Source organism: Halictus rubicundus, unplaced genomic scaffold (genome assembly GCF_050948215.1).
Source record: "Halictus rubicundus isolate RS-2024b unplaced genomic scaffold, iyHalRubi1_principal scaffold0060, whole genome shotgun sequence".
NCBI lineage: Eukaryota > Metazoa > Arthropoda > Insecta > Hymenoptera > Halictidae > Halictus > Halictus rubicundus.
In genome coordinates this window covers 1,066,390-1,077,827 of record NW_027488601.1, presented here as the reverse complement: position 1 = coordinate 1,077,827, position 11,438 = coordinate 1,066,390, and positions in this window count along the sequence as shown.

Here is an 11,438-nt window from a genome sequence, read left to right as displayed (position 1 = left end):
TATCCTATCCTCTATTCTATCCTATCCTCTATCCTATCCTATCCACTATCCTATCCTATCCTCTATCCTATCCTATCCTCTATCCTATCAAATCCCCTATCCTATCCTGTATCCTATCCTATCCTGTATCCTATCCTATCCTCTATCCTCTATCGTATCCAATCCACTATCCTATCCTATCCTCTATCCTATCCTATCCTCTATCCTATCCTATCCTCTATCCTATCCTATCGTCTATCCTATCCTATCCTCTATCCTATCCTATCCTCCATCCTATCCTATCCTCTATCCTATCCTATCCTGTATCCTATCCTATCTTCTATCCTATCCTATCCTCTATCCTATCCTCTATTCTATCCTATCCTCTATCCTATCCTATCCTCTATCCTATCAAATCCCCTATCCTATCCTCTATCCTATCCTATCCTGTATCCTATCCTATCCTCTATCCTCTATCGTACCCAATCCACTATCCTATCCTATCCTCTATCCTATCCTATCCTCTATCCTATCCTATCCTCTATCCTATCCTATCGTCTATCCTATCCTATCCTCTATCCTATCCTATCCTCCATCCTATCCTATCCTCTATCCTATCCTATCCTGTATCCTATCCTATCTTCTATCCTATCCTATCCTCTATCCTATCAAATCCCCTATCCTATCCTCTATCCTATCCTATTCTCTATCCTATCCTATCCTCTATCCTATCCTATCTTCTATCCTATCCTATCCTCTATCCTATCCTATCGTCTATCCTATCCTATCCTCTATCCTATCCTATCCTCTATCCTATCCTATCCTCTATCCTATCCTATCTTGCATCCTATCCTTTCCTCTATCCTATCCTATCTTCTATCCTATCCGATCCACTATCCTATCCTATGTTCTATCCTATCTGATCCTCTATCCTATCAAATCCCCTATCCTATCTTCTATCCTATCCTATCCTCTATCCTATCCTATCGTATATCCTATCGTCTATCCTATCGTCTATCCTATCCTATCCTCTATCCTATCCTATCCTCTATCCTATCCTATCCTCTATCCTATGCTATCCTCTGTCCTATCCTATCCTCTATCCTATCCTATCCTCTATCCTATAATATGCTCTATCCTATCCTATCCTCTATCCTATCCTATCCTCTATCCTACGCTATCCTCTATCCTATCCTATCCTCTATCCTATCCTATCTTCTATCCTATCCTATCCTCTATCCTATTCTATCCTCTATCCCATCCTATCCTCTATCCTATCCTATCCTCTATCCTATCCTATCCTGTATCCTATCCTATCCTCTATCCTATCCTATCCTCTATCCTATCCTATCTTCTATCCTATCCGATCCACTATCCTATCCTATCTTCTATCCTATCTGATCCTCTATCCTATCAAATCCCCTATCCTATCTTCTATCCTATCCTATCCTCTATCCTATCCTATCGTCTATCCTATCGTCTATCCTATCCTTTCCTCTATCCTATCCTATCCTCTATCCTATCCTATCGTCTATCCTATCCTATCCTCTATCCTATCCTATCCTCTATCCTATCCAATCCTCTATCCTATCCTATCATCTATCCTCAATCCTATCCTTTCCTGTATCCTATCCAATCCTCTATCCTATCCTGTCGTCTATGCTATCCTATCCTCTATCCCATCCTATCCTCTATCCTATCCTATCGTCTATCCTATCCTCTATCCTATCCTTTCCTCTATCCTATCCTATCCTCTATCCTATCCTATCGTCTATCCTATCCTATCCTCTATCCTATTTTATCCTCTATCCTATCCAATCCTCTATCCTATCCTATCATCTATCATCAATCCTATGCTTTCCTGTATCCTATCCAATCCTCTATCCTATCCTGTCATCTATCCTATCCTATCCTCTATCCCATCCTATCCTCTACCCTATCCTATCGTCTATCCTATCCTCTATCCTATCCTATCATCTATCCTATCCTGTCCTCTATCCTATCCTATCCTCTATCCTATCCTCTATCCTATCCTATCGTCTGTCCTATCCTATCGTCTATCCTATCCTATCCTCTATACTATCCTATCCTCTACCCTATCCTATCCTCTATCCTATCCTATTCTCTATCATATCCTATCCTCTATCCTATAATATCATCTATCCGTTCCTATTCTCTATCCTAACCTATTCTCAATCCTATCCTCTATCCTATCCTATCCTCTATCCTATCCTATCCTCTATCCTATCCTATCCTCTATCCAATCCTCTATCCTATCATCTATCCTCTATCCTATCCAATCCTCTGTCCTATCCTATCCTCTATCCAATCCTCTATCCTATCCTATCCTCTATCCTATCCTATCCAATCCCCTATCCTATCCTCAATCCTATCCTTTCCTGTATCCTATCCTATCCTCTATCCTCTATCCTATCTAATCCTCTGTCCTATCCTATCCTCTATCCCATCCTATCGTGTATCCTATCCTCTATCCTATCAAATCCCCTCTCCTATCCTCTGTCCTATCCTATCCTCTATCCTATCCTATCCTCTATCCTATCTTATCCTCTATCCTATCCTATCGTCTGTCATATCCTCTATCCTATCCTATCCTCTATCCAATCCTATCCTCAATCCTATCCTTTCCTGTATCCTATCCTATCCTGTATCCTCTATCCTATCCAATCCTCTATCCTATCGTATGCTCTACCCTATCATATCCTCTATCCTATCCTATCCTCTATCCTATCCGATCCTCTATCCTATCCTATCCTCCAGCCTATCCTATCTTCTACCCTATCCTATCCTCTTTCCTATCAAATCCCCTATCCTATCCTCTATCCTATCCTATCCTATCCTATCCTCTGTCCTATCCTATCTTCTATTCTATCCTATCCTCTATCCTATCCTTTCCTCTATCCTATCCTATCCTCTATCCTATCCTATCGTCAGTCCTATCCTATCGTCTATCCTATCCTATCCTCTATCCTATCCTATCATCTACCCTATCCTATCCTCTATCCTATCCTATCCTCTATGCTATCCTATCTTCTATCCTATCCTATCCTCTACCCTAAGAAATCCCATATCCTATCCTCTGTCCTATCCCATCCTCTATCCTATCCTATCCTCTATCCTATCCTATCCTCTATCCTATCCTCTATTCTATCCTATCCTCTATCCTATCCTATCCACTATCCTATCCTATCCTCTATCCTATCCTATCCTCTATCCTATCAAATCCCCTATCCTATCCTGTATCCTATCCTATCCTGTATCCTATCCTATCCTCTATCCTCTATCGTATCCAATCCACTATCCTATCCTATCCTCTATCCTATCCTATCCTCTATCCTATCCTATCCTCTATCCTATCCTATCGTCTATCCTATCCTATCCTCTATCCTATCCTATCCTCCATCCTATCCTATCCTCTATCCTATCCTATCCTGTATCCTATCCTATCTTCTATCCTATCCTATCCTCTATCCTATCCTCTATTCTATCCTATCCTCTATCCTATCCTATCCTCTATCCTATCAAATCCCCTATCCTATCCTCTATCCTATCCTATCCTGTATCCTATCCTATCCTCTATCCTCTATCGTACCCAATCCACTATCCTATCCTATCCTCTATCCTATCCTATCCTCTATCCTATCCTATCCTCTATCCTATCCTATCGTCTATCCTATCCTATCCTCTATCCTATCCTATCCTCCATCCTATCCTATCCTCTATCCTATCCTATCCTGTATCCTATCCTATCTTCTATCCTATCCTATCCTCTATCCTATCAAATCCCCTATCCTATCCTCTATCCTATCCTATTCTCTATCCTATCCTATCCTCTATCCTATCCTATCTTCTATCCTATCCTATCCTCTATCCTATCCTATCGTCTATCCTATCCTATCCTCTATCCTATCCTATCCTCTATCCTATCCTATCCTCTATCCTATCCTATCTTGCATCCTATCCTTTCCTCTATCCTATCCTATCTTCTATCCTATCCGATCCACTATCCTATCCTATGTTCTATCCTATCTGATCCTCTATCCTATCAAATCCCCTATCCTATCTTCTATCCTATCCTATCCTCTATCCTATCCTATCGTATATCCTATCGTCTATCCTATCGTCTATCCTATCCTATCCTCTATCCTATCCTATCCTCTATCCTATCCTATCCTCTATCCTATGCTATCCTCTGTCCTATCCTATCCTCTATCCTATCCTATCCTCTATCCTATAATATGCTCTATCCTATCCTATCCTCTATCCTATCCTATCCTCTATCCTACGCTATCCTCTATCCTATCCTATCCTCTATCCTATCCTATCTTCTATCCTATCCTATCCTCTATCCTATTCTATCCTCTATCCCATCCTATCCTCTATCCTATCCTATCCTCTATCCTATCCTATCCTGTATCCTATCCTATCCTCTATCCTATCCTATCCTCTATCCTATCCTATCTTCTATCCTATCCGATCCACTATCCTATCCTATCTTCTATCCTATCTGATCCTCTATCCTATCAAATCCCCTATCCTATCTTCTATCCTATCCTATCCTCTATCCTATCCTATCGTCTATCCTATCGTCTATCCTATCCTTTCCTCTATCCTATCCTATCCTCTATCCTATCCTATCGTCTATCCTATCCTATCCTCTATCCTATCCTATCCTCTATCCTATCCAATCCTCTATCCTATCCTATCATCTATCCTCAATCCTATCCTTTCCTGTATCCTATCCAATCCTCTATCCTATCCTGTCGTCTATGCTATCCTATCCTCTATCCCATCCTATCCTCTATCCTATCCTATCGTCTATCCTATCCTCTATCCTATCCTTTCCTCTATCCTATCCTATCCTCTATCCTATCCTATCGTCTATCCTATCCTATCCTCTATCCTATTTTATCCTCTATCCTATCCAATCCTCTATCCTATCCTATCATCTATCATCAATCCTATGCTTTCCTGTATCCTATCCAATCCTCTATCCTATCCTGTCATCTATCCTATCCTATCCTCTATCCCATCCTATCCTCTACCCTATCCTATCGTCTATCCTATCCTCTATCCTATCCTATCATCTATCCTATCCTGTCCTCTATCCTATCCTATCCTCTATCCTATCCTCTATCCTAGCCTATCCTCTATCCTATCCTGTCCAATCCCCTATCCTATGCTCTATCCTATCCTACCCACTATAATATCGTATACTCTATCATGTCCTATCCTCTATCCTATTATATCATCTATCCGTTCCTATTCTCTATCCTAACCTATTCTCAATCCTATCCTCTATCCTATCCTATCCTCTATCCTATCCTATCCTCTATCCTATCCTATCCTCTATCCTATCCTATCCTCTATCCTATCCTATCCTCTATCCTATCCTATCCTCTATCCTATCCTATCCTCTATCCTATCCTATCCTCTATCCTATCCTATCCTCTATCCTATCCTATCCTCTATCCAATCCTCTATCCTATCCTCTATCCTCTATCCTATCCAATCCTCTGTCCTATCCTATCCTCTATCCAATCCTCTATCCTATCCTATCCTCTATCCTATCCTATCCAATCCCCTATCCTATCCTCAATCCTATCCTTTCCTGTATCCTATCCTATCCTGTATCCTCTATCCTATCCAATCCTCTGTCCTATCCTATCCTCTATCCTATCCTATCGTGTATCCTATCCTCTATCCTATCAAATCCCCTATCCTATCCTCTGTCCTATCCTATCCTCTATCCTATCCTATCCTCTATCCTATCTTCTCCTCTATCCTATCCTATCGTCTATCATATACTCTATCCTATCCTATCCTCTATCCAATCCTATCCTCAATCCTATCCTTTCCTGTATCCTATCCTATCCTGTATCCTCTATCCTATCCAATCCTCTATCCTATCGTATGCTCTACCCTATCATATCCTCTATCCTATCCTATCCTCTATCCTATCCTATCCTCTATCCTATCCTATCCTCTATCCTATCCTATCCTCTATCCTATCCTATCCTCTATCCTGTCCTATCCTCCAGCCAATCCTATCTTCTACCCTATCCTATCCTCTTTCCTATCAAATCCCCTATCCTTTCCTCTATCCTATCCTATCCTCTATCCTATCCTATCATCTACCCTATCCTATCCTCTATCCTATCCTATCCTCTATGCTATCCTATCTTCTATCCTATCCTATCCTCTACCCTAAGAAATCCCATATCCTATCCTCTGTCCTATCCCATCCTCTATCCTATCCTATCCTCTATCCTATCCTATCCTCTATCCTATCCTCTATTCTATCCTATCCTCTATCCTATCCTATCCACTATCCTATCCTATCCTCTATCCTATCTGATCCTCTATCCTATCAAATCCCCTATCCTATCTTCTATCCTATCCTATCCTCTATCCTATCCTATCGTCTATCCTATCGTCTATCCTATCCTTTCCTCTATCCTATCCTATCCTCTATCCTATCCTATCCTCTATCCTATCCTATCCTCTATCCTATGCTATCCTCTGTCCTATCCTATCCTCTATCCTATAATATGCTCTATCCTATCCTATCCTCTATCCTATCCTATCCTCTATCCTACGCTATCCTCTATCCTATCCTATCCTCTATCCTATCCTATCTTCTATCCTATCCTATCCTCTATCCTATTCTATCCTCTATCCCATCCTATCCTCTATCCTATCCTATCCTCTATCCTAACCTATCCTGTATCCTATCCTATCCTCTATCCTATCCTATCCTCTATCCTATCCTATCTTCTATCCTATCCTATCCTCTATCCTATCCTCTATCCTATCCTCTATCCTATCCTCTATCCTATCCTATCTTCTATCCTATCCAATCCTCTATCCTATAATATGCTCTATCCTATCCTATCCTCTATCCTATCCTATCCTCTATCCTACGCTATCCTCTATCCTATCCTACCCTCTATCCTATCCTATCTTCTATCCTATCCTATCCTCTATCCTATCAAATCCCCTGTCCTATCCTCTGTCCTATCCTATCCTCTATCCTATCCTATCCTCTATCCTATCTTATCCTGTATCCTATCCTATCCTCTATCCTATCCTATCCTCTATCCTATCCTATCTTCTATCCTATCCTATCCTCTATAATATCCTATATCCTATCCTCTATCCTATCCTCTATCCTATCCTATCCTCTGTCCTATCAAATCCCCTATCCTATCCTCTGTCCTATCCTATCCTCTATCCTATCCTATCCTCTATCGTATCCTATTCTCTATCCTATCCTATCCTATCCTCTATCCTATCCTATCCTCTATCCTATCCTATCCTCTATCCTATCCTATCCTCTATCCTATCCTATCTTCTATCCTATCGAATCCCCTATCCTATCCTCTGTCCTATCCTATCCTCTATCCTATCCTATCCTCTATCCTATCCTATCTTCTATCCTATCAAATCCCCTATCCTATCCTCTATCCTATCCTATCCTCTATCCTATCCTATCTTCTATCCTATCCTATCCTCTATCCTATTCTATCCTCTATCCCATCCTATCCTCTATCCTATCCTATCCTCTATCCTAACCTATCCTGTATCCTATCCTATCCTCTATCCTATCCTATCCTCTATCCTATCCTATCTTCTATCCTATCCTATCCTCTATCCTATCCTCTATCCTATCCTCTATCCTATCCTCTATCCTATCCTATCTTCTATCCTATCCAATCCTCTATCCTATAATATGCTCTATCCTATCCTATCCTCTATCCTATCCTATCCTCTATCCTACGCTATCCTCTATCCTATCCTACCCTCTATCCTATCCTATCTTCTATCCTATCCTATCCTCTATCCTATCAAATCCCCTGTCCTATCCTCTGTCCTATCCTATCCTCTATCCTATCCTATCCTCTATCCTATCTTATCCTGTATCCTATCCTATCCTCTATCCTATCCTATCCTCTGTCCTATCCTATCCTCTATCCTATCCTATCCTCTATCGTATCCTATTCTCTATCCTATCCTATCCTCTATCCTATCCTATCCTCTATCCTATCCTATCCTCTATCCTATCCTATCTTCTATCCTATCGAATCCCCTATCCTATCCTCTGTCCTATCCTATCCTCTATCCTATCCTATCATCTATCCTATCCTATCCTCTATCCTATCCTATCTTCTATCCTATCATATCCCCTATCCTATCCTCTATCCTATCCTATCCTCTGTCCTATCTAATCCTCTATCCTATCCTATCCTCTATCGTATCCTATCCTCTATCCTATCCTACCCTCTATCCTATCCTATCTTCTATCCTATCCTATCCTCTATCCTATCAAATCCCCTGTCCTATCCTCTGTCCTATCCTATCCTCTATCCTATCCTATCCTCTATCCTATCCTATCCTCTATCCTATGCTATCCTCTGTCCTATCCTATCCTCTATCCTATCCTATCCTCTATCCTATAATATGCTCTATCCTATCCTATCCTCTATCCTATCCTATCCTCTATCCTGCGCTATCCTCTATCCTATCCTATCCTCTATCCTATCCTATCTTCTATCCTATCCTATCCTCTATCCTATTCTATCCTCTATCCCATCCTATCCTCTATCCTATCCTATCCTCTATCCTATCCTATCCTGTATCCTATCCTATCCTCTATCCTATCCTATCCTCTATCCTATCCTATCTTCTATCCTATCCTATCCTCTATCCTATCCTCTATCCTATCCTCTATCCTATCCTATCTTCTATCCTATCCTATCCTCTATCCTATAATATGCTCTATCCTATCCTATCCTCTATCCTATCCTATCCTCTACCCTACGCTATCCTCTATCCTATCCTACCCTCTATCCTATTCTATCTTCTATCCTATCCTATCCTCTATCCTATCCTATCCTCTATCCTATCCTATCCTGTATCCTATCCTATCCTCTATCCTATCCTATCCTCTATCCTATCCTATCTTCTATCCTATCCTATCCTCTATCCTATCCTCTATCCTATCCTCTATCCTATCCTATCTTCTATCCTATCCTATCCTCTATCCTATCCAATCCTCTATCCTATCCTATCTTCTATCCTATACTATCCTCTATTCTATCCTCTATCCAATCCTCTATCCTATCCTATCCTCTATCCTATCCTATCCTCTATCCTATCCTACCCTCTATCCTATCCTATCTTCTATCCTATCCTATCCTCTATCCTATCAAATCCCCTATCCAGTCCTCTATCCTATCCTATCCTCTATCCTACGCTATCCTCTGTCCTATCCTATCCTCTATCCTATCCAATCCTCTATCCTATCCAATCCCCTATCCTATTCTCTATTCTATCCTATCCTGTATCCTATCCAATCCTCTATCCTATCCTATCCTCTATCCTATCATATCCTCTATCCTATCCTATCTTCTATCCTATTCTATCGTCTATCCAGTCCTCTATCCTATCCTATCCTCTATCCTATCCTATCCTCTATCCTATCCTATCCTCTATCCTATAATATGCTCTATGCTATCCTATCCTCTATCCTATCCTATCCTCTATCCTATCCTATCCTCTATCCTATGCTATCCTCTGTCCTATCCTATCCTCTATCCTATCCTATCCTCTATCCTATAATATGCTCTATCCTATCCTATCCTCTATCCTATCCTATCCTCTATCCTACGCTATCCTCTATCCTATCCTATCCTCTATCCTATCCTATCTTCTATCCTATCCTATCCTCTATCCTATCCTCTATCCTATCCTCTATCCTATCCTATCTTCTATCCTATCCAATCCTCTATCCTATAATATGCTCTATCCTATCCTATCCTCTATCCTATCCTATCCTCTATCCTACGCTATCCTCTATCCTATCCTACCCTCTATCCTATCCTATCTTCTATCCTATCCTATCCTCTATCCTATCAAATCCCCTGTCCTATCCTCTGTCCTATCCTATCCTCTATCCTATCCTATCCTCTATCCTATCTTATCCTGTATCCTATCCTATCCTCTATCCTATCCTATCCTCTATCCTATCCTATCTTCTATCCTATCCTATCCTCTATCCTATCCTCTATCCTATCCTCTATCCTATCCTCTATCCTATCCTATCTTCTATCCTATCCAATCCTCTATCCTATAATATGCTCTATCCTATCCTATCCTCTATCCTATCCTATCCTCTATCCTACGCTATCCTCTATCCTATCCTACCCTCTATCCTATCCTATCTTCTATCCTATCCTATCCTCTATCCTATCAAATCCCCTGTCCTATCCTCTGTCCTATCCTATCCTCTATCCTATCCTATCCTCTATCCTATCTTATCCTGTATCCTATCCTATCCTCTATCCTATCCTATCCTCTATCCTATCCTATCTTCTATCCTATCCTATCCTCTATCCTATCCTCTATCCTATCCTCTATCCTATCCTCTATCCTATCCTCTATCCTATCCTATCTTCTATCCTATCCTATCCTCTATCCTATCCAATCCTCTATCCTATCCTATCCTCTATTCTATCCTCTATCCAATCCTCTATCCTATCCTATCCTCTATCCTATCCTATCCTCTATCCTATCCTACCCTCTATCCTATCCTATCTTCTATCCTATCCTATCCTCTATCCTATCAAATCCCCTATCCAATCCTCTATCCTATCCTATCCTCTATCCTATCCTATCCTCTATCCTACGCTATCCTCTGTCCTATCCTATCCTCTATCCTATGCAATCCTCTATCCTATCCAATCCCCTATCCTATTCTCTATTCTATCCTATCCTGTATCCTATCCAATCCTCTATCCTATCCTATCCTCTATCCTATCATATCCTCTATCCTATCCTATCTTCTATCCTATCCAATCCTGTATCCTATCCTATCCTCTATCCTATCCTATCCTCTATCCTATCCTATCCTGTATCCTATCCTATCCTCTATCCTATCCTATCCTCTATCCTATCCTATCTTCTATCCTATCCTATCCTCTATCCTATCCTCTATCCTATCCTCTATCCTATCCTCTATCCTATCCTCTATCCTATCCTCTATCCTATCCTCTATCCTATCCTATCTTCTATCCTATCCTATCCTCTATCCTATCCAATCCTCTATCCTATCCTATCTTCTATCCTATACTATCCTCTATTCTATCCTCTATCCAATCCTCTATCCTATCCTATCCTCTATCCTATCCTATCCTCTATCCTATCCTACCCTCTATCCTATCCTATCCTATCTTCTATCCTATCCTATCCTCTATCCTATCAAATCCCCTATCCAGTCCTCTATCCTATCCTATCCTCTATCCTATCCTATCCTCTATCCTACGCTATCCTCTGTCCTATCCTATCCTCTATCCTATGCAATCCTCTATCCTATCCAATCCCCTATCCTATTCTCTATTCTATCCTATCCTGTATCCTATCCAATCCTCTATCCTATCCTA